This window comes from Balaenoptera ricei, chromosome 5 (genome assembly GCF_028023285.1).
Source record: "Balaenoptera ricei isolate mBalRic1 chromosome 5, mBalRic1.hap2, whole genome shotgun sequence".
In the NCBI taxonomy this organism is placed as follows: domain Eukaryota; kingdom Metazoa; phylum Chordata; class Mammalia; order Artiodactyla; family Balaenopteridae; genus Balaenoptera; species Balaenoptera ricei.
Genome location: NC_082643.1, coordinates 129,431,906 through 129,456,875, shown reverse-complemented (window position 1 = coordinate 129,456,875; position 24,970 = coordinate 129,431,906). Strand labels below are relative to the sequence as shown.

The 24,970-nt window shown below is 40.8% G+C and overlaps 1 long non-coding RNA gene across 1 annotated transcript in view; it reads right to left on the bottom strand.

The window, feature by feature from the left end:
- LOC132366136 (uncharacterized) overlaps positions 1–14,655 on the bottom strand; it is a 211,191-nt gene extending 196,536 nt beyond the window's left edge. Inside the window, exon 1 of the long non-coding RNA XR_009503371.1 lies at positions 14,574–14,655. This is a non-coding gene — a long non-coding RNA (uncharacterized LOC132366136). The remainder of the gene's footprint in view (positions 1–14,573) is intronic.
- Positions 14,656–24,970: the final 10,315 nt, after the last annotated feature.

The window sequence follows — 24,970 nt, the reverse complement described above, 5'->3', positions numbered from 1 at the left end:
CAGAGAAGTGGACAAATGGAACCCTCTCTCTTGACATAATTTAAATCGTGTGGCAGCACTGGAGCATCCTCTGCAGGAGAAGGAACAGATGTGTTTAGCAATACCCAGATGGCTGGGGACAAATTGAAGGACCTGTGTAATGTTTGCCCATACTTCATGTTTGCACCAAACCACATTGCACCCCTAAAGAAATCTTCCTTGTGTCCTTGATTCCTCTTGTGTCAAATGCAATTAATATTGTCTTCCATGCAGTGTTGTGAGAAACAATTAACAAATAACATAGGTTATTAAATAGTGCTTTGGATCAAAATAAAGCAAAACTGGATTTTTTTGTTTCTGCCTTTCCAAAAGCAAACCATCATGCTGGGGAAAATGTCAATGGACAGGGCAGCTGCCTTCTGCAGGGGAGTTTACTCTGCCCAGTCTCACTAGAGTCATCTTTCTCAAAGTCTAGTCTAACCACCTGCATCAGAAGCACCTAGAGAAACAAAATAAGCTGATTCCCGGGCTACACTGACAACCTACTGAATTTCTGTGGGTGAGACTTTGGAAGATGTCCTTTAAACAAGTTCCATATTTGAGTTTTACACCCACTACAGTTTGAGAATTTTGTAAGAGTGAATAAACCCCAGGACAGCACAGCCACCGTCACTATTTCCAGGAGTAAGAAGAAAGACTGGGTCCTTTACCTTCTTTTCTCTACTGATGTCACCCCATCTTATGCAAGTGGAATTCCTGGATGAGACAGGGACACATCCAGAATGATTCATCTGAACTAAAGTGTCCACACTCACACTCATAATACTGACAGCAACAAATTGCCATTTGCCCTTCTGAGTTTTGTAATTTCTCTCAGCATTCTTGAAGTTTAAAAGGGCTGAGCGTTTCCCCTTTGCTGTCGAATGCCTGCTGCCCTGAGCAAATCCCCATCTCCAATCACTTGTTACCAGGGAACCAATCATAAAAATCCTGACCCACAATCAATCAATCCCTCCTCTCCTCCCCCTCGACAACTGTTGTGAATATTTGGTATGTGTCCCAAACATTCATATTCATTGTCCTTACAGTCTTGTGAGAAGTTATCTCCATGGTACAGATAAGGGAACCAAGCCACTAAAAGGCTACATAAATAATAGAACTGGTATTTGACTAGGCTGTCTGACTCCAACCCCAATGCTCTTAAGAGCTCAAATTGAACAAACTCAATGCTCTAAGCCACTCTGCCTCCTACCGTCCCTAGGAAATTATAACTCTAAGTAGCTACCAATTGAGTATAGTGTTTAGAGTTCAAAATCTCCTAACCATCTCATTAGCAAGCACGTATGTACAGACCAACCAAAGTGGAATCATTTGATGACCACTAGACCATTAGGTTTCATCCATTATAGGTAACTTCATGAGCTTCTGAGCTAATGACAACAGCTAACATTTGTTAAGCACTTGCTGCTGCAGAGAACTGTTCTAAGTGCTTTAAGTACTCTAACTCGATAAATCCTCCCAACCTTCCTCTGAGGTTGGTACTATCACTGTTCTCTCTTCACAGCTGTGAAAATTGCAGCACTGAAATGTTTAGTATGGGGTCTAAGGTCACTCAGCGAGTAAATGGCTAGGCAGGGAAATATACCCAGATAATAAGGCTCCAGAACTAATACCTTAACTAACCTACTTTACTGTGTATGCCAGTATTAACACAATGAGAGCCACATCAATGCAGACAATGTGGGTGGTGGTTGGTGGAGGGAGAAGCCGCTTTTCCTAAAGATCTTTCTAGCACCCTAGAGAATTCATATTGTTTTGAACTGGTTTCTGAAATGCTATAGAAAACGGAGACCCATAAAATGCCGTGCAACCTGGAAGATGAAAGCTCTAAAATAGTGTGGGATTCTGTCATAAATAAAGTCCCAGAAGGAGATCAGATCTGCAGTGTGCTTTCAGGTAAAGGCAGGGGGGAGCTTTGTTATGATTATTACAATCTAATTTAAAGCTAAAGGTAGGCTGGAGAAAAAAAAAATTGAAAATAAACTCTCTCCTAAAGCTGTCAGCCTGGTTGTGGTCTCCAACTGTTTTAGTCACTAAAACGCCGTATTTAATGGTCACTTTTATAACAAACACTAAAGAAATATAAAGCTCTAAATCAGAATTTATTTCTAAAGAATGGAAAGAAATGTGTTGCAGTGCTAAGGAAGGCCACAGAGAGAGAGGGCCACGTGCTGCCCTTCCTGGTGTTGATTCTGAAGCAAGCACCAAGACCTCCAGTTTCAAGCTGGGATCCAACAACCTTACTCCTGCTTGAAGGGAATCCCCACTGTATGTGCTGAGGCCACATCGTTCCCAACATCCCCGGAAACAGCAACTTCTGTCCATTTGGCCCCGGCCTGGAGCTCCACGTTCACGCTTCCGAATGGCCATCTTTCCTGGTCAGCATATATTTTACACGGTGTTACTGCCACAGGAAGTAAATACTGGGTGGCCCAAGTGAAAGTCTCCCATAATCGTCATTAACAAAGTCCCAGAGCATTTATCTGCTAAGCCCCAAGGATGTGGTTTGTCTCTGACTGTGTATGACATATTTTAAATTCTTTAGCTCAGAAGAACATTCCAGGGATTCTACTCCGGTCTATCACTAACTGCAAAACCAAAAGACCAAATGCTAAGACCATATTTGGCCAGACAATGTTTTCTAATATTAATAAGGTATTAACTAAAATCAGGTAAATATAATCCCAGCAAACGAGCAAATGCCTCCTTATCCTTAAATCCCAACTCTGGTGTTCCCTCCTCTCTCTCTCAAGTTAGTCTCTCCCTCTTCTGGGTTCCCAAGACATTCTGTTTATACCTCAGTTATGGCACTGAACACCTTGTTTCTGATTATCCTTCTTACATCGGTCTCCCTATCTCTACTATAGCCCCTGGAGAGCAGGGGCCAGTGCCCTATCATCTTAATGTTCTCAGCACTTAGAAGAATTGACAAGTTGGCATTCAATAAATATTCATTGAAGAAAAGAATGTGAGGGGAAAAAACATCAGTTCAATTCAAAATGATCATATTAATTAATTAACCCCATGGTACTGAGTCAATATTTCTGTGGCTCAATTTTCTGACTTGGCCTAGCTCTCGTTCTGGTTCTCTTCTACTGTGATCCTTACATCAGAGTCTGGATTAGGTACCCTGAAGTTGGCGTAACAGATACATAAGCATATAGGTTTACAATAAATTGACATACTATTTACTGGATTTATCAGAGCAAGAAGACAACTAGTGTATGGATGCCTCCATTTTCCATTAGCAAATTGGGTACAATGAATCTAAGACTGTGTCCTTTCTGCTTACTCCACGGAGAGGGAGGCAAGCCCACAGTCCACAGGAAACCAAGAATAGGACAGATCATTTGCCCACTGTCATTATCCCCTTACTCTGCACCAATACCTTCCATTCCATTCAACATAAGGGCATCATGACTCTACTCCCAAGCTACAGATGTCATAAAGTCCCTTGTCGTAGGGCAAGGGAAGCCTTGGTAAAGGCAGGACCAGAAGAACCAAGTCCTGACCTTTGCCCCAACATGCCTGAGTATATTCCTGAGCTACAGCCACATTCCAAAGTTCTCTCCTCTTCTACCACACATTAATCACCCTTTATTTCCTAGATGACAGAGGAGATTTATTAACCTGTAAGAATTCCCCAACCCACCTGCAAGCAGAAGAATTGTCTTTGTCAGCCTAGTTCATAAATCTTTTATGATATAGAATCAGAGAATGAGTAGCGGGAAAAGTCCAGAGAGGCATGAGAAAAAAGGGAAACTCCAATCAGAGAGGCTTGGTCAGTCTACATGATAAAGAGCTGGGAGGTGAGTGTTAGAGGGGGCAAATCTAGTTGTCAGTGGATATGTTGAGAGGTAGCAAGTGAAAGAGAATTGGAAAGGAAAAGAAGCAAGATTTTATGATATGTGGCTGACAGATAAGAACAAGTTCCCTTTCATGTCCTTTGAAAGACCTAAGTAAAGATTGAAATCACTTTTAAATTATTTTTGGTCTAGGCTGGGCTTACTTATAGGGAATTCCATGCAGAGATTGGACCATTTGGGCTCTCAGCTTGCTTTAGAGTTATACCTACTCCTACCTAATGCATTAACATCTTTCCAGTTTGGGAAACTTGTCTATGGTAAAAATCACTTTTCCATGCCCTTTCTAATATATTCCACAAGTGACCAACTTGGATCCACAAAGGATGATTAGACTGTTTACAAGGATATATAAAACTAACTTTTATGTTAGGTACCTACTATTGGCCAGGCACTGTGAAAACTGCTTTAAATATGTTTGCTTCTTTATTTAGTGATGATGTTTTTTTATCCTGTCTCATTTCAGAAAGGCTAAAAAAGCAGCTTAGAGGAGTACTTAGAACACAATAACAGGCGAGGCCTTCAGGATGGTGGAGGAGTAAGACGCGGAGATCACCTTCCTCTCCACAAATACATCAGAAATACATCTACACGTGGAACAACTCCTACAGAACACTTACTGAACGCTGGCAGAAGACCTTGGACTTACCAAAAAGCAAGAAACTCCCCACGTACCTGGGTAGGGCCAAAGAAAAAAGAAAAAACAGAGACAAAAGAATAGGGACGGGACCTGCACCTCTGGGAGGGAGCTGTGAAAGAGGAAAAGTTTCCACACACTAGGAAGCCCCTTCACTGGCAGAGACAGGGGATGGGCGGGGGAAACTTCAGAGCCACGGAGGAGAGCACAGCAACAGGGGTGCAGAGGGCAAAGCAGAGAGATTCCCACACAGAGGATAGGTGCCAACCAGCACTCACCAGCCTGAGAGTCTTGTCTGCTTGACCGCCAGGGCGGGCAGGGGCTGGGAGCTGAGGCTCGGACTTTGGAGGTCAGATCCCAGGAAGAGGACTGGGGTTGGCTGTGTGAACACAGCCTGAAGGGGGCTAGTTCACCACAGCTAGCCGGGAGGGAGTCCAGGAAAAAGTCTGGACCTGCCTAAGAGGCAAGAGACCATTGTTTTGGGTGCGCAAGGAGAGGGGATTCAGAGTACCACCTAAACAAGCTCCAGAGACAGGCAAGAGCTGCAGCTATCAGCGTGGACACCAGAGACGGGCATGAAACATTAAAGTTGCTGCTGCAGCCACCAAGAAGGCTGTGTGCAAGCACAGGTCACTATCCACACCTCCCCTCCCGGGAGCCTGTGCAGCCCACCACTGCCAGGGTTCCGTGATCCAGGGACAACTTCCCCGAGAGAACGCACAGTGCACCTCAGGCTGTTGCAAGGTCACGCTGGCCTCTGCCACTGCAGGCTCACCCCGCATTCCATACCCCTCCCTCCCCCTGGCCTGAGTGAGCCAGAGCCCCCTAATCAGCTGCTCCTTTAACCCCATCCTCTCTGAGCAAAGAACAGACGCCCTCAGGGAACCTACACGCAGAGGCAGGGCCAAATCCAAAGCTGAACCCCAGGAGCTGTGCAAACAAAGAAGAGAAAGGGAAATTTCTCCCAGCAGCCTCAGGAGCAGCGGATTAAATCTCCACAATCAACTTGATGTACCCTGCATCTCTGGAATACCTGAATAGACAGCGAATCATCACAAAATTGAGGCAGTGGACTTTGGGAGCAACTGTAGACTCAGGGTTTGCTTTCTGCATCTAATTTGTTTCTGGTTTTATGTTTATCTTAGTTTAGTATTCAGAGTTTATTATCATTGGTAGATTTGTTTATTGATTTGGTCTCTCTCTTCCTTTTTTTTTTTAATATATAGATATATATTTTTTTCCTTTTTCTGTTTTTGTGAGTGTGTATGGGTATGCTTCTTTGTGTGATTTTGTCTGTATAGCTTTGCTTTTACCATTTGTCCTAGAGTTCTGTCTGTCCGTTTTTGTTTTGTTTTGTTTTGTTTTTTTAGTATAGTTTTCAGCACTTGTTATCATTGGTGGATTTGTCTTTTGGTTTGCTTGCTCTCTTCTTTCTTTCTTTTTTATTACTTTTTAATATTTTTATTTTAATAATTTTTTATTTTTTATTTTAATAACTGTATTTTATTTTATTTTTTCTTTCTTTTTTTTCTCCCTTTTCTTCTGAGCTGTGTGGTTGACAGGGTCTTGGTGCTCTGGCCGGGTGTCAGCCTGTGCCTCTGAGGTGGGAAAGCCGAGTTCAGGACATTGGTCCACCAGAGACCTCCCAGCTCCAAATAATATCAAATGGTGAGAGCTCTTCCAGAGATCTCCATCTCAATGCTAAGACCCAGCTCCACTCAACGACCAGCAAGCTACAGTGCTGGACACCCTATGCCAAACAACTAGCAAGACAGGAACACAATCCCACCCATTAGCAGAGAGGCTGCCTAAAATCATAATAAGGTCACAGACATCCCAAAACACACTACTGGATGCAGTCCTGCCCACCAGAAAGACAAGATCCAGCCTCATCCACCAGAACACAGGCACCAGTCCCCTCCACCAGGAAGCCTACACAACACACTGAACCAAGCTTAGCCACTGGGGGCAGACACCAAAAACAACGGGAACTACAAACCTGCAGCCTGCGAAAAGGAGACCCCAAACACAGTAAGTTAAGCAAAGAGAAGACAGAAAAACACACAGCAGATGAAGGAGCAAGGTTAAAACCCACCAGACCAAACAAATGAAGACAAAATAGGCAGTCTACAGAAAAAGAATTCAGAGTAATGATAGTAAGGATGATCCAAAAATCTTGGAAATACAATGGAGAATATACAGGAGACGTTTAACAAGGACCTAGAAAAACTAAAGAGCAAACAAACAATGATGAACAACACAATAAATGAAATCTAAAATTCTCTAGAAGGAATCAATAGCAAAATAACTGAGACAGAAGAACAGATAAGTGACCTGGAAGATAAAATAGTGGAAATAACTACCACAGAGCAGAATAAAGAAAAAAGAATGAAAAGAATTGAGGACAGTCTCAGAGACCTCTGGGACAACATTAAACGCACCAACATTCGAATTATAGGGGTCCCAGAAGAAGAAGAGAAAAAGAAAGGGACTGAGGAAATATCTGAAGAGATTATAGTTGAAAACTTCCATAATATGGGAAAGGAAATAGTCAGTCAAGTCCAGGTAGCACAGAGAGTCCCATACAGGATAAATCCAAGGAGAAACACATCAAGACACATATTAATCAAACTATCAAAAACTAAATACAAAGAACAAATATTAAAAGCAGCAAGGGAAAAACAACAAATAACATACAAGGAAATCCCCATAAGGTTAACAGCTGATCTTTCAGCAAAAACTCTGCAAGCCAGAAGGGAGTGGCAGGACATATTTAAAGTGATGAAAGGGAAAAACCTACAACCAAGATTACTGTACCCAGCAAGGATCTCATTCAGATTCAACAGAGAAATTAAAACCTTTACAGACAAGCAAAAGCTAAGAGCATTCAGCACCACCAAACCAGCTTTACACCAAATGCTAAAGGAGCTTCTCTAGGCAGGAAACACAAGAGAAGGAAAAGACCTACAATAACAAACCCAAAACAATTAAGAAAATGGAAATAGGAACATACATATCAATAACTACCTTAAATGTAAATAGATTAAATGCTCCAACCAAAAGACATAGACTGGCTGAATGGATACAAAAACAAGATCTGTATATATGCTGTCTACAAGGGACCCACTTCAGACCTAGGGACACATACAGACTGAAAGTGAGGGGAAGGAAAAAGATATTCCATGCAAATGGAAATCAAAAGAAAGCTGGAGTAGCAATTCTCATATCAGACAAAATAGACTTTAAAATAAAGACTATTACAAGACACAAAGAAGGACACTGCATAATGATTAAGAGATCAATCCAAGTAGAAGATATAACAGTTGTAAATACTTATGCACCCAACACAGGAGCACCTCAATACATAAGGCAAATGCTAACAGCCATAAAAGGGGAAATCGACAGTAACACAATAATAGTAGGGGACTTTAACACCCCACTTTCACCAATGGACAGATCATCCAAAATGAAAATAAATAAGGAAACACAAGTTTTAAATAATACATTAAACAAGATGGACTTAATTGATATTTATAGGACATTCCATCCAAAAACAACAGAATACACTTTCTTCTCAAGTGCTCATGAAACATTCTCCAGGATAGATCATATCCTGGGTCACAAATCAAGCTTTGGTAAATTTCAGAAAATGAAATCGTATCAAGTATCTTTTCTGACCACAACACTATGAGACTAGATATCACTTACAGGAAAAAATCTGTAAAAAATACAAACACATGGAAGCTAAACAATACACTGCTAAGTAACCAAGAGATCACTGAGGAAATAAAAGAGGAAATCAAAAAATACCTAGAAACAAATGGCAATGAAAACACGATGACCCAAAACCTATGGGATGCAGCAAAAGCAGTTCTAAGAGGGAAGTTTATAGTAATACAATCCTACCTCAAGAAACAAGAAACATCTCAAAAAAACAACCTAACCTTATACCTAAAGCAATTAGAGAAAGAAGAACAAAAAAACCCCAAAGTTAGCAGAAGGAAAGAAATCATAAAGATCAGATCAGAAATAAATGAAAAAGAAATGAAGGAAACAACAGCAAACATCAATAAAACTAAAAGCTGGTTCTTTGAGAAGATAAACAAAATTGATAAACCATCAGCCAGACTCATCAAGAAAAAAAGGGAGAAGATTCAAATGAATAGAATTAGAAATGATAAAGGAGAAGTTACAACTGACACTGCAGAAATACAAAGGATCATGAGAGATTACTACAAGGAACAATATGCCAATAAAAGGGACAACCTGGAAGAAATGGACAAATTCTTAGAAAAGCATAACCTTCTGAGACTGAACCAGGAAGAAATAGAAAATACACACATAACAGTCACAAACACTGAAATTGAGACTGTGATTAAATACCTTCCAACAAACAAAAGCCCAGGACCAGATGACTTCACAGGCGAATTCTATCAAATATTTAGAGAAGAGCTAACACCTGTCCTTCTCAAAGTCTTCCAAAATATAGCAGAGGGAGGAACACTCCCAAACTCACTCTATGAGGCCACCATCACCCTGATACCAAAACCAGACAAAGATGTCACAAAGAAAGAAAACCACAGGTCAATATCACTGATGAACATAGATGCTAAAATCCCCAACAAAATACTAGCAAACAGAATCCAACAGCACATTAAAAGGGTCATACACCATGATCAAGTGGAGTTTATCCCAGGAATGCAAGAATTCTTCAACATACACAAATCAATGTGATAAATCATATTAACAAATTGAAGGAGAAAAACCATATGATCATCTCAATAGATGCGGAAAAAGCTTTCAACAAAATTCAACACTGATTTATGATAAAAACCTTACAGAAAGTAGGCATAGAGGGAACTTACCTCAACATAATAAAGGCCATATATGACAAACCCACAGCCAACATCATTCTCAATGGTGAAAATCTGAAACCATTTCCTCTAAGATCAGGAACAACACAAGGTTGTCCACTCTCACCACTATTACTCAACATAGTTTTGGAAGTTTTAGCCACAGCAATCAGAGAAGAAAAAGAAATAAAAGGAATCCAAATCGGAAAAGAAGAAGGAAATCTGTCACTGTTTGCAGATGACATGATACTATACATAGAGAATCCTAAAGATGCTACCAGAAAACTACTAATCAATGGATTTGGTAAAGTAGCAGGATACAAAATTAATGCACAGAAGTCTCTGGCATTCCTGTACACTAATGATGAAAAATACGAAAGAGAAATTAAGGAAACACTCCCATTTACCACTGCAACAAAAAGAATAAAATACCTAGGTATAAACCTACCTAAGGAGACAAAAGATCTGTATGCAGAAAACTATTAGACACTTATGAAAGAAATTAAAGATGATACAAACCGACGGAGAGATATACCATCTTCTTGGATTGGAAGAATCAACATTGTGAAAATGACTATACTACCCAAAGCAATCTACAGATTCAATGCAATCGCTATCAAGCTACCAATGGCATTTTTCACAGAACCAGAAGAAAAACTTTCACAATTTGTATGGAAACACAAAAGACCCCAAATAGCCAAAGCAATCTTGAGAAAGAAAATCAGAGCTGGAGGAATCAGGCTCCCGGACTTCAGACTACCCTATAAAGCTACAGTAATCAAGACATTATGGTACTGGCACAAAAACAGAAATACAGATCAATGGAACAGGATAGAAAGCCCAGAGATAAACCCACGCACATACGGACACCTTATTTTTGATAAAGGAGGCAAGAATATACAATGGAGAAAAGACAGCCTCTTCAATAAATGGTGCTGGGAAAACTGGACAGCTACATGTAAAAGAATAAAATTAGAACACTCCCTAATACCATACAAAAAAATAAACTCCAAATGGATTAAATACCTAAATATAAGGCCAGACACTATAAAACTCTTAGAGGAAAACATAGGTTTTATGTTCTATGTTCTAGACATAGAACACTCTATGACATAAATCACAGCAAGATCCGTTTTGACCCACCTCCTAGAGAAATGGAAATAAAAACAAAAATAAACAAATGGGACCTAATGAAACTTAATAGCTTTTTGCACAGCAAAGGAAAACATAAACAAGATGAAAAGACAACCCTCAGAATGGGAGAAAATATTTGCAAATGAAGCAACTGACAAAGGATTAATCTCCAAAATTTACAAGCAGCTCATGCAGCTCAATATCAAAAACACAAACAACCCAATCCAAAAATGTGCAGAAGACCTAAATAGACATTCCTCCAAAGAAGATATACAGATTGTCAACAAACACATGAAAGGATGTTCAACATCACTAATCATTAGAGAAATGCAAATCAAAACTACAATGAGGTATCACCTCACACCGGTCAGAATGGCCATCATCAAAAATCTACAAACAATAAATGGTGGAGAGGGTGTGGAGAAAAGGGAACCCTCTTGCACTGTTGAAACTGATACAGCCACTATGGAGAACAGTATGGAGGATCCTTAAAAAACTAAAAATAGAACTACCATACGACCCAGCAATCCCACTACTGGGCATATACCCTGAGAAAACCATAATTCAAAAAGAGTCATGTACCACAATGTTCATTGTAGCTCTATTTACAATAGCCAGAACATGGAAGCAACCTAAGTGTCCATTGACAGTTGAATGGATAAAGAAGATGTGGCACATATATACAATGGAATATTACTCAGCCATAAGAAGAAACGAAATTGAGTTATTTGTAGTGACCTGGATGGACCTAGAGTTTGTCATACAGAGTGAAGTAAGTCAGAAAGAGAAAAACAAATACCATATGCTAACACATATATATGGAATCTAAAAAAAAAAAAAAAATCGTCTGAACAACCTAGGGGCAGGACAGGAATAAAGACGCAGATGTAGAGAATGGACTTGAGGAAACAGGGAGGGGGAAGGGTAAGCGGGGATGAAGTGAGAGAGTGGCATGGACATATATACACTACCAAATGTAAAATAGATAACTAGTGGGAAACAGCTGCATAGCACAGGGAGATCAGCTCCGTGCTTTGTGACCACCTAGAGGGGTGGGATAGGGAGGGGGGGAGGGAGATGCAAGAGGGAGGAGATATGGTGATATATGTATATGTATAGCTGAGTCACTTTGTTATAAAGCAGAAACTAACACACCATTGTAAAGCAATTATACTCCAATAAAGATGTTAAAAAAAAAGAAATTATAGGTAATCATAATGAAAAAAACTCATTAATAATTCTTCCCTTAACTCTAACCCTTGTTAAAATTATGCCAATATCCTTCCAGAATATAATACACATATATTTAAATTCCATTTTAAGAAGTATCATATCTCATATACCATGTTAAACTTGATTTTTGTACTTAATGTATTTGGGATATATTGCTGTGTCAATAAGCATTTTCTATAAAACCATTCTCAAGAGCAGTACAGTAAAAAAAAAAACAACACAATAACATAAATGAAAAGTGAGAGCAAATCTGAAAAACAGAATGAAACAATGACAGTGTAAAAATGGAGCCAGGTATGAGGCCAAAACTGCACACCATAATGATGTGTCCACACTTGAAACTGATGGACCACACATTTGGCTCTAGGCTTTCTAGCAGCTAGTTCAAAGAAGCAAAACCATTCAGTTAAACAAATCATCAAATCCATAAGATTAAAGCACAGCAGGAGAAGTGAAACTGTTCTTGGTATTAAGACCAAATGAGAATTTCTTCAATGGAGAGGAACACTGCATGATGGACAAAACAACTTCCTCTACAACATCCTTAAAATAGAATTTCAAATACAAGTGTCAAACTCTATTTCTTATAGTGACATTTGAATATAAGCTGAGGACTTTATAACTAACTAAAAGAAAGTATGCACAGAGCTGTGTTATTTCATAACTCTCTGAAGTTGTTGGGAAAGTAGAAAATTTTTCTCTACCCTTCTAGGTTCTTTTGGCTGGTCTAATAATTAAATTGACAAGAGACCAATTAACAGGAGAAAATCAAATTTAATTTTGTATGTACAGGAATCCCATGTACATAAGAGGGTCAGAGACAGAAAGGTTAAATGAGGTATACATGCCATCCTGAGCTAAAGAATGGGATAGGGGCCTGAATTTGGTAATTAGATGTTCGTTCTGCCTATAGATGGGTCCACTTAGAAAAAATTTATATTCAGTAATAACTCTTTTCTGGGATAAATCCCCAATTTAAATTCTTCTAGGTAGTTAAGGGAGGGGCAGTAGTTTCTCTTGAACCTACAGCCTCAGTTGCCCTTAACTCAAAATAATCCTCATGCAAAAGTGGAACATTTGGGGGAGGCTTGTTTTTATTTATTTATTGGCTGTGTCAGGTCTTAGTTGCAGCACGTGGGATCTTTCATTGCGGTGCACAGGCTTCTTTCTAGTTGTGGTGCGCGGGCTTCAGAGCACATGGGCTCTGTAGTTGCAGCACTCGGGCTCTTTAGTTGTGGCCTGCAGGCTTAGTTGCCCTGAGGTATGTGGGATCTTAGTTCCCCTGCGGTATGTGGGATCTTAGTTCCCCGAGCAGGGATGGAACCTGCATCCCCTGCATTGCAAGACGGATTCCTAATCACTGGACCACCAGGGAAATCCCAGAGGATGCTTGTTCTGAACCCTTACAAAGTCAACATTATTCTCCAGCCTTGTAGATGAGGAAATTAAGACTCAAAGAGGTTAACTGATTTGGTCACAAACACACCAAATGAGGTACACACTAAGGTTAGGGGGTTTGTTCAGGGCCATCTGCCTCCAAGGCCCAAGCTCTTTGTACTACCTGTACTACTCTAGCAATGCCAAACCATATGACCAAAGGACTCATCTTTATCAAAAGTTATTTTCCTCCATAATAGGACATAGGAAGCATAATTTTTTACAATTATTATTACTATTAATCTTCGTCAACCCAGTGGGTGAAAATAACATCTCATTTAACTGTTTCATTAATTATGAATGAGGTTCAACATTATTAAATATGTATAAAAATTGGTTTTTTAATTGATGCATAATTTCTTATTTTATATTAAGGTTAATTGTTTTTCTGCCATATATTTTTCAAATAAATTTTTCCAGTTAAAAAAAAAAGTTATTCTCCTCTAAAGTCGATGTGATACATATGTATTTCCTTCTCAAAAACATAGAAAACAGATTTTCTCAGGAGACCATGTTAGAAGCCTCTGTTCTAAGCAAAGGGCTCTCATTAACTTTAGAGTGGTCTCTATTCCAGCATCAGTGTGTATGTAAGTATCCGTTTAAGTGTAACTGAAGTAGGTGGCATCCATCAATGATGGCCCTGAACACCAGACTTCAGAAGAGACTGACCCCCTGTGGGTGGTAACCAAGATCTTGTTATGTTGTGTCTTCCCAGGTGTCCTCCCTGGACCAGCAGATGAAGGCATCTCTGGGAACATTTCCCTCTCCTATAGAATGGGATGACAGCAAGAGATGCTCATGAGAAGAGGAACAGGAAGAGGAGAGTGAGAGGGAGGCTTGGTCATATTGAAGGGGTCTCGGTGGCATGCTCAAGAAAAAGGAATGTGTTGCCCAAACTCAAGCAGCTGAGGACCCACAGGCCCCAAAGTCCAGAGCAACAAGATGAAATAGCTATGTACAGGGCAGGAACAACTGGACAGCAGCCCTCAAATCAGAATAACACAAGAGTTTTCTGGAATCACATTCCCAGCCCTACCCCAGACTACTGAATGAGAATCCCAGGGCCAGCTGACCATGGGTGATTCTAATAGGCAGAAAAGTTAAGAACCTTTGAGCTAGGACTTGAAGTGAAGATCAGGTTTTTAAACTCACAAATATTTATTAAGGGCCTTGTATGTGCCAGAATTTAAGCCAGACACAGGAAAAGAGGGATGAGCAAAAAGACAAGACCCGGTCCTCAGAGCTTACAGCTCAATGGAGGAAACAGACATTAGACAAACAAACATATACTTCCAAACCTACACTTCTCTCCCCTTGAATCAAGTCTATTGACCCACAGCTGAATACACTGAATTTCCCAAGACCCAGGAAACTTACCTCTAAGAAGTCTGAAGAGCTGCATTTCAAAAAGGCATAACCTGAAAGGAGGAAAGCACCCTCTTGTGGCCCTGGAGGTGGTGGTACCTGAAAGAACCCCCAGTTCTAAGAGGTAGGAGGTTGCCCTGGGCAGGCAACCTACGTAGGCAGGCAACCTACGTAAGCAGCCCTAAAGCAGCCAGGAGTGTCAGCAGGCTCTGTTTTGCTTCAGTCATAAATCTCTCTTCGATGTCAAATCAGCCACTTCATGAGAAGACGTTTTCCCTTGTGTCCACTGCTAAGCGGTTTTACTTCTGACCACCTGGGTTCTCTGGTGTGGAGTCAAGTGACACATTCTACATTCAAGGCAGTAATCCCAGTCCATTTCCACTCTCCCCACAGCTCTAACACACAGCAGGGTCTGGAACAGGGAGGCATTCAATAAATATGCAGTGAATAAATAAATGAAGTGCATTATTCCATCCAGCCCAACATTGCCTGCTTTGTGGGATCTTGGGAAGACTGGACAAATAATCACAGTGGTTGAGTCCTTGAATTCTCTGAAAATAAATGACTTCTTAAAATATAAAATACAATCTATGTCCCTCCTAAGAGTCTCTATGAAAAGGATAATAGTCACAAGGGATATACTTTGTGCTTGGAGCTAAGCCTGGTATGGCTTAATTTGCAGTAGAGCAACATGTAAATTTATGATAATAAATTATATTATTTAAATGAATTATAAAAATAAGAGTCGCTCACTTATATTCAACTTTCATGAATGCCGACACTTCTTGAAGAACATGGAGGTCTGATTTGTATTCAGGCCTGAATACCAGCGTGAACCACAAGTGCCCAGGGACTGCTGGTTTCAAGTATGTAGATCAGAAGCCTGGTCAAACACCAGCACAGTATATTTAGCATTTCCAGCACGTCTCCACTCAAGAAGCTGTGAGGAAATCAGCTCAGTACAGGGCTCTGGGTTACGAGATGGTGCTGACAAAATCACTCAACACCATTTCTCAGAGGTCACCAGGAAAGAAGGCCAGAACAAGGAGGAGAAAGGAGTACATTAGAGGGCATGACAGAAGAATTAGAAGGGCAAAGAGAGAGAGAAAAGCACAGAATAAAAAACAAATTTGTTTTTAGAATTATTTGTTACAGTAGTTAATCCACAGAATCCAGAAGTAAACAAACCAGTCCATAGCCTCTGAAGGAGGGAATTGATTTTGAGACATGTTGATTATGCCTCTAACCCTGAAGCTCATGAAATACTCTATTGAGTTAAGAAATGCCAGAGGCTAAAAAGTACTTCTGGCCAAAGAGTTAATCCATCTGTGTTGAAGAGACCACAGCACACAGGAGAAAAGACGGTTGGCTAAATAGTCCATCACTGCACTGCCATAGTCTCTCACCGGATCCCACTTCTGGAGCTGAGAGTCTCCTCTGTCCACCACATCTGGCTAAACCCAGGGCATCAGCTTTAACACTTGCACCTGTGAACTGTTTGCAAGGGAACTAATGATGACCAGAGAGACAGCTTAGTCACTTCCAGGTAAGTCACATCAAATCCTCAATATTCATGATTTTGGAACCCTATCACTGAGGTTTGCTGCATACGATAATCCTATATTACTCCCAACCAACATCCTCATAAAATATATGGGAGGAACGGTCAAAAATAGCTTTGGAGTCACAGACTCAAGGGTTTGAACTCTGGGTTTGTCAATTAGTAGCTGTGCAAACTTGGGCAAGTTTTCTTACCTCTCTGAACTTTCATTTCAAAATGCAGATTATAAGAGTATCTACCTCATAGGATTATAGTAAGAACCAAATGACATGACATATGTAAATCTCTTAGCAAATGCATAGAAAATAATAATCTTTCAATAATTTTTAAAAATTTTCTTACCTGAGTCCAAAGATACCAAATGACTTCCCTGAAGTGACACAGAGGCAACCCAGCACCATTTGCTCTTCATTATCATGAATGGGTTTCAATTACTACTTGTAAATATTATTTATTCCCTCACCTAGTCTATTAGTAAATGTGCTAAATTTTGAAAGAGCCCTTGTTTCATCCCTCCCAAACATTTCAACCTCTTTGGAGAAATAGTTATTAATCATCATTCTCTGTTCATAAACATTCAGTTAGGCTCACAACCAAATGTCAAGTGTTCAGACCTGTAAATGTTGAAATAATTTTGCCAGTAAAATTTCATGAGTTTCCTCATAAAGTATTTCAACTAACTCCACTTTGCGATCTTAATCCTTAAAACAGCAATTAATCTTTGCTAGTGGTGTTCTGGTTTTCCCTTTAATGAAAATTAAAATATCCTTGAGGACAGGATTGTGGCTCCCACTTCCTTCATATCCTACCGAATATTGGGCAATATTAATATCTGTCTGATCAGGTACATCCTTGGTATCACTGAACACAGCTATAATAGCCTCTAGTTCAGGAAAAGAAACAAACTGAGTCTCTTTCTCAAACTAAAGACTAGGACTACAAAGTCATAAGAAAATTTTGAGAAAGTTGTTTCAACCAAAGCTACCGCTTTGAGGCCACTGTGGCAACTTCAGACTACACAGAGAGAGTGAAATAGCCTCCTTGAGTTCCCAGACCCAACATTCTCACCAGTCCATCTATATAGCCAGAAGGAGAGAACCTTCATACTGTTAAAAACAATTAGAGTAATAAAAACCATACAATCTAAATTTCATCAGCCTGTGGGTACACATGAGATATCGTTGATGATAGTATCTCCCCGTTCCCTCATGGATTTAAATAGTGAAGGACCTCAACGCCACCACCCTCCCCCAGCCTTTCTATTATAGTTACAGGGTAGCTGCCACTTGTGTGATCATGGACAGTCCTCCTATGACCCTTACTCTATACTTCAAACCACAGAATACAGTCCCTTCCTTGCCAGTCTATGGAAATCCTAAGTTTTTGTCTAGGATTCTGGGCCTAATGTTCACAAACCTGTAACCCACCAGACCCCAGAATGGTAGCATGTTTCCTTCAGGGCTCTCTTTTTTTTTTAATTAATTTATTTATTTATTTATTTTTAGCTGTGTTGGATCTTCGTTTCTGTGTGAGGGCTTTCTCTAGTTGCGGCAAGTGGGGGCCACTCTTCATCGCGGTGCGCGGGCCTTTCACTATCGCAGCCTCTCTTGTTGCGGAGCACAGACTCCAGACGCACAGGCTCAGTAGTTGTGGCTCACGGGCCTAGTTGCTCCGCGACATGTGGGATCTTCCCAGACCAGGGCTCGAACCCGTGTCCCCTGCATTGGCAGGCAGATTCCCAACCACTGCGCCACCAGGGAAGCCCCCTTTCAGGGCTGTCTTGATCACAGACCACAGTGGTGTTCACAGTGCAGGAGAGAATGCCACAGCTCTACATGTCCTCACTTACCAAGTCCATGTATGTCATAATACTGTGGCTAGGCACATGTGCTCCAGAGTCAGACCTCCTAGGAGAGAATCCTAGCTCTAATACTTAGGTACCTCTGTGAACTTGGGTAAACTATTAAACCTGTCTAAGCCTCAGTTTCCTTATCTATAAAATAGGGATAATACTGTTATCTCAAAAAGCCTTATAATAAGGAGTGAATGAGATAACATTGTAAAGCAGCCAGTATAATATCTGGCACATGGTAAACACTCAATAAACATTCACTATTGTTATACCTTGAGAATGAATCACTGGAGAATTATTTAATGACTGGCTGCCACATCCAGCAAGGGAAATCTAAAAGTAAATCCTTTTTTTTTTTTTTTTTTTGCCAGGCATTATTCTGGGCCATATCAAATAGTTTAATATTCACAACAACCACTAAAGTAAATGTTCTCACTGTTTTTATAGGCTCATAGAATTTATTTACCGAAAGTTAATTTGTCTATATAAAAGACTAGCCAGTAGCTGTGCAAAGCTCCTATTTTATCCAGTAAGTCATGGTGCCTCTCATGCTTCAGAAGGCTTGAGAGCTTTTTACTGGTACCATAATCACACTGAAATTAGCAGCACACTCATAGGTTTAATCTGTGGTCCAGAAAGTTGCCTGACACCTGCCTGTTTCAGTGTCTGTCCACGGTTCATAAGGACACAGCCAACTACACAACTGTTGGATTACCACCTTTGAAATTTTTATTTATTTTGAAGTCAACAAGGATGTGTTTTTACAAAAGTAATCAGACATGACCTTCAGGCATCGATGACCTCCTAGCAGGAGCCCAGCAGTTGGTTTATCTCAAAGACTTTGGACCCATGGCTCTTCCAAGCCTCTTTGAAAGGAAAGGCTCTAAATCAATTAATCCCTTCTGAGACACTAACTTCCTGAACTGGGGTTGGGGGACCCTTGTTTGGAGAAGAGAGGGAAGGGCCTACGACGAGGTCTAAGCTGCTCCTTTCAGCTTCTGGCATGGAACACTCACTACAGCTAGGAATGTTGGAGAATTCCGGCCCATCACTCAAGATTCTACCTACTCTCAGCTCTGTGCTCAATTACACCCTCCTCTGTGATACCTTTTGAGTCCTCAGCCATCAGGAGGTGCCATCTTTGATACTTCAGGAGGCTAAATCCCAGCAAGACCGTTCCTAAATCTTTACACACCTCTCCACAGACAGGCACATTGGAGGGGTGCTCTGAGAGACTCCTTAAGAATCCTGTCTTCCAATTTCTGTATTCTCTTAAGGGCAAGGTGCAGAGTTTTTACCCATTCTTCTTTCTTTCTTTTTTTTAATAAATTTATTTAATTTTATTTTCGGCTGAGTTGGGACTTTGTTGCTGCCCGCAGACTTTTCTCTGGTTGTGGAGAGCGGGGGCTACTCTTTGTTGCGGCGCGCAGGCTTCTCATTGCGGTGGCTTCTCTTGTTGTGGAGCACAGGCTCTAGGCACGTGGGCTTCAGTAGTTGCGGCACACGGGTTCAGTAGTTGTGGCACACGGGCTTAGTTGCTCCGCGGAATGTGGGATCTTCCCAGACCAGGGCTCGAACCTGTGTCCCCTGCATTGGCAGGCGGATTCTTAACCACTGCGCCACCAGGGAAGCCCCCATTCTTATTTCTGAAGTCAGAATGTGTCATACAATAGATATGTACATTTCAGGTGGAAGTATCTCTTTTTTTTTCTCAAACATTGTTATTACTGCAATGATGCACTCACATTTGCAAACTGCTTAGAATTCAGTAAAGCCAAATAAAGACAATACCTTCCTCTGAGTTTCCTTGGTATTTTGTATGTTCCTTTATTATTATTTTCTTTTAAGTCATTTGCTGTTTTCATATCCCTCTCCCCTATTAGTCTGTAAATGCCTTAAAACCATTTGTTTTCATATCTGTCTCCCCTACCAGTCTGTAAATGTCTTAAGGGATGGAACTTGGTTCTGTTTATCTTTGTAGCCTCAGCAAAATGCTAGGTCCCTGAAATATAGTAGATGATCAACAAATATTTAGATGGATGGATGCATGCATGGATGGACAGATAGATGGAATCCTCAGAGACTTTGTGAAGAAGCAGGTGCTTGAGCAAATCTAACCTGAATTTCTCTTTTATGATGTCATCTTTTTACTGGATAAGCTGAGAGACTAATAGAGATGACAATACCATCAACCAACTTCTACTCCTTTTCCCCCTTGTCATTCTCCTAGCCATTCAAAGGGCAGAAAAAGAATCCCAGTCTTCTTCATCCAACCATTTTCTTTACAGATAAGCAAGTTTCTTCAGAAGGATATGCTTAGTCAGTTTCAAGTATAGAGCTTTTTTTTTAAAATAAATTTATTTATTTACTTATATTTTATTTTTGGCTGCGTTGGGTCTTCATTCAAGCGAGGGCTACTCTTCGTTGCGGTTCGCAGGCTTCTCATTGCGGTGGCTTCTCTTGCTGCAGAGCATGGGCTCTAGGCATGTGGGCTTCAGTAGTTGTGGTGTGCAGGCTCAGTAGTTGTGGCTCACGGGCTCTACAGTGCAGGCTCAGTAGTTGTGGTGCACAGGCTTATTTGCTCTGCAGCATGTGGGATCTTCCCGAACCAGGGCTCAAACCCATGTCCCCTGCATTGGCAGGCGGATTCTTAACCACTGTGCCACCAGGGAAGTCCCAGGGGCTTCTTAAGTACCATCTCATTTCCCTCTTGGAGAGTCCAACCTTGTAGACCATTGTAATACTGATATTAACAATAACAAAAATAGCTGACATTTATTGAGAGGCACTGTGTTACGGCTTTACATATATTGTCTCATTTTATCCTCATGACAGCCCTATGAGGCTCAGACAGGTTAAGTACCTGCTTAAGACAACACAACTAATAAGTGGCAGAGCCAGAATTTGAACTCAGACAATCTACATTCAGAGCACTACTTGCTTAAGCTAGTCTCTCTGACAAAATCACCACATTTTTTGTATGTAGATATTTTGAGTGTTTTATTCTTAATGATCAACTGCTTTCATTCTATCACAGATGTAAAATATTTCAAATATGTTGATGCAAATTATTATGCAGGATATATTTAGGAAATAATTTAATGCCTAAATTAATCCCATGAAATGGGATAGACTTCTATTATGAAGGACCTTTGAAATGAGAGCTCAGATGGGAAACAGAACAGGAAAGCACATGGAAACCCAAGGTGCTGATTGTCTTTGCTGACTGTACCAGCCAGCAGTTGTCCCTTAGAGGGAGCAGTGAAGTCACAGGGGATCATCCACTCTGTGAAAGATAACACGTCTTCATTAAATTTTTAAAAGGAAGAAAAGGAAAGTGTAGCCTCTGTACTGCCTACCTGAAGGTTACAACATATGCAAGAGGCTGATGTTTTCTCTTACTGGCTGTTGAAACATATCATATAACTTGTGCCTACTTAGGAATCAAGTTTGGGAAGGGAATTCCTACCTATGAATTCCTAGTAGCTGGCTTTATTAACATTTTGGGACATTAATGTTCTCTCTAACCTAATTATTCATGCTATTTTCAACCACAGATTGTGTCACCACCAACTGAGTCCAAAGACTAAAGTAAAACAATCCTTGGAAAATTCCCGTGGCATACTCATCAAAGAGGGATATGCCCTTCAAAAGACTCACTGAAATGCTTGTTCAAAGTCCCGGCATTCTCTGCTCTTCACATGCACAATCGAGCATTCCCAACTCAGAATATATTTGCAATCTCAAATTCTTTACTCACCCCCACCTGCTTGGCAAAAGGCTTTCCCTGCTGGAACGTGCCACAACTTGTGGAAAGAACTCCATCTAGTTAGGAATGCTGCATGGACAGTGGTCATGAATAAGTTGTGCCAGGTGTTCACATGTCATGAATACCAGCCGTGTCTGGTTATTTATAACACAAAGTCAGGGCAACAGAGTGCTGAGTCTTACAGACTGCGTATCTGGTTGCTATGCTGCATTTTAGTTCACATCGCAGACTAATTAAAGGCAGTAAAAAGTATAACCTTTAGCTCAAATTTTCAAAAGGGAGAGAAAGGAGTCCAAAATGTACTGAATACCTACTAAAGGCCAGGCCTTGTGCTGGAAGCTTTACTTATGTTACCTCTTTAATTCCCACTACAATCATATGAAGGAGGTATTACTGTCCTCATCTTACAGATAAGGAAACATAACCTCTGAAGGATTAAATATCTTGCCCAGGTAAGTGGTAAAGCCAGGATGGGAAACAGGACTGTGAAAACCCAAATTCTATGTTTATTTTCACTACCAGATCAAAATTTCCCCTACGCTGCCTAGTCCAGAATCAGAGGCATAAGAATAATGGTTTAAAAGGTGCAGATTCTGCAGTTGGCCTTCCTGGTTGTTTAATCTGCTCCATCACTTGCCAGGTGTGTGACCTCGTCAAATTACTTAACCTCTCTAAACCTCAGTTTCCTCATCTTTAAAAAACAGAGATCATTATCATGCTACCTCATAAATTTTAAATATTTGACAACAATTATGACTTTGGCCATTTTTTTTTTCCATAAAGCCTCCTCTCCCACTAAGTAGAATAATGATAACAATAGTTAATATTTACTGAATATTTACTACAAGCCGGGCACTATGCTAAGGATTTTACATGAATTATTCTGTTTAATTCTAACAAAACTCCAATGAAACTAAGCTAACACTTCTTGAGCATTCAATATATTCCAAGATCTGTTCTAAACCCTTTACTCACATTAACTGCTGAGTAACTTGGGCAGGTAATATGGTTGTCCCAATTTTGCAAATAAGAAAACAGAAAGCTCAGAGAGGATAAGTAAATCACCTGTGGTCACACAGCCAGGAAAACATGAAGCCAAGTTAAGAACTCAGGCAGCCAGATTTATGAGTTCACAGTCTTAACCTTGACTCTTATGTTCCTGAACTGGGCTGGGCCACAAAAAAAACATCTGACTGTCCCTGTGCTTAAAGAGCTCCCAAACATATTCAAGTTATAAGACCTACACATTTAACAAATAAGGATGCTATAATATTCTGTAGCCAAATGTCCAAAGTACAAAAAATATACTCTAAGGGTCTTGGAAAATAAATGAGAGAGTGGGGATGGTGGCCTGTGGGTTCTGGGGAAGGCTTCTGAGACAACTTGCAGCTTTCACTGAGTCTTGAGGGAGTGTGGTTAGTCAGGAGGTGAGATAGGAGAAGGAAGTGTCTCAGGCGGGAGACTCACCAAGTGCAGAGATGTAGATCTGAGCCTTGTCTGGGGAAGAATGAGGACACTGGCCTGACAAAAGATGGGTTTCATGTTGGACAATAAAGTTAGACGTGAAGTAAGGACAAACTACAGGCAGACCCTTGACAATCGTCTAAAAAATGAGACATTGTTTATAAGAGGCAATAGGAAGCATTAGATTCTTGAGGAGGAGAGTCACCTGTTAAGAGTGCACTGTGCAGCATGGCTTAGTATGGGGAGAATGGAGAGAGACATGGAGGAGTCTCTGGCAGGCACCCCAGCACAAGGCAGAGAGGGCCTGCCTTGATTAAAATGACAGCAGCAGGAGACAGAAGCAAGAGCCCAACCAGAGATACCCTGAGGATGGAATCAATGGACTTAGTGAAAGATTGATGCAAGAGTTTTTTGGAGAATAGGTCTGTGATGTCGGGATCTGGGCCCAGCTCTGTTACTGTCATACCCCCACACCAGTCTCTTAATGACTGACCGACACATTGTAGATGTTGAAAATATGTTTGTTAAATAAATAAGTGAACCACCTAGCTTCCAGCCCAGGTCCTTCATTTTGCCCATGAGGAAAGATCCTGAAGGTTATGTGAATTAACCAAAAGTATGTATGTGTGAGCAGCAGAATCTAAACTAAACCCCCAAATCTTGAACAACTATTCCAGAATTTTTTCTGCTATAACTTATTCTTGATTTAGAGAATCCTGGGGACTATAATATTAGTGATATCCATAACAGAAATTGAGATTTGGGGAAAGATTACTGGGGCTCTTGGATAATATTAATTTGGTTTTAGATATGTAAACACTGATGTAATGAGAGAACTTCTAATTAGAAATGTCCTGTAAGGGTTTTCAATCAGGGACTAGAGTAAAAGTGAGAACTAATGACTAGAGATAGATATATTTGAGAATCATAAACACAGAACTATTAGTTGAAGGCACAAGAAACATATTTTTATAATATGAATAAGAAATGTTTTCGAGAAGATGGCAGAGTAGAAGGACGTGCGTTCACTCCCTCTTGCGAGAGCCCCAGAATCACAAATAACTGCTGAACAATCATCAACAGGAAGACACTGGAGCTCACCAAAAAAGATACCCCACATCCAAAGACAAAGGAGAAGCCACAATGAGACGGTAGGAGGGGCACAATTACAATAAAATCAAATCCCATAACCACTGGGTGGGTGACTCACAAACTGGAGAACAATTATACCACAGAAGTCCACCCACTGGAGTGAAGGTTCTGAGCCCCAAGTCAGGCTTCCCAACCTGGGCATCCAGCAATGGGAGGAGGAATCCCCAGAGAATCAGACTTTGAAGGAAAGCGGGATTTGATTGCAGGAATTCAAAAGGACGGGGGGAAACAGAGACTCCACTCTTGGAGGGCACACACAAAGTAGTGTGCACATCAGGACCCAGGGAAAGGATCAGTGACCCCATAGGAGACTGAACCAGACTTACCTGCTAGTGTTGAAGGCTCTCCTGCAGGGGGGGCGGGTGTCTGTGGCTCACTGCTGGGACAAGGAGACTGGCAGTAGAAGTTCTGGGAAGTACTCCTTAGTGTGAGTCCTCACGGAGTCCGCCATTAGTGCAACCAAAGAGCCTGTAGGCTCCAGTGCTGGGTCGCCTCAGGCCAAACAACCAACACTGGAGGGAACCCAGCCCCACCCATCATCAGACAAGCAGATTAAAGTTTTACTGAACTCTGCCTGCCAGAGCAACACCCAGCTCCACCTACCACCAGTC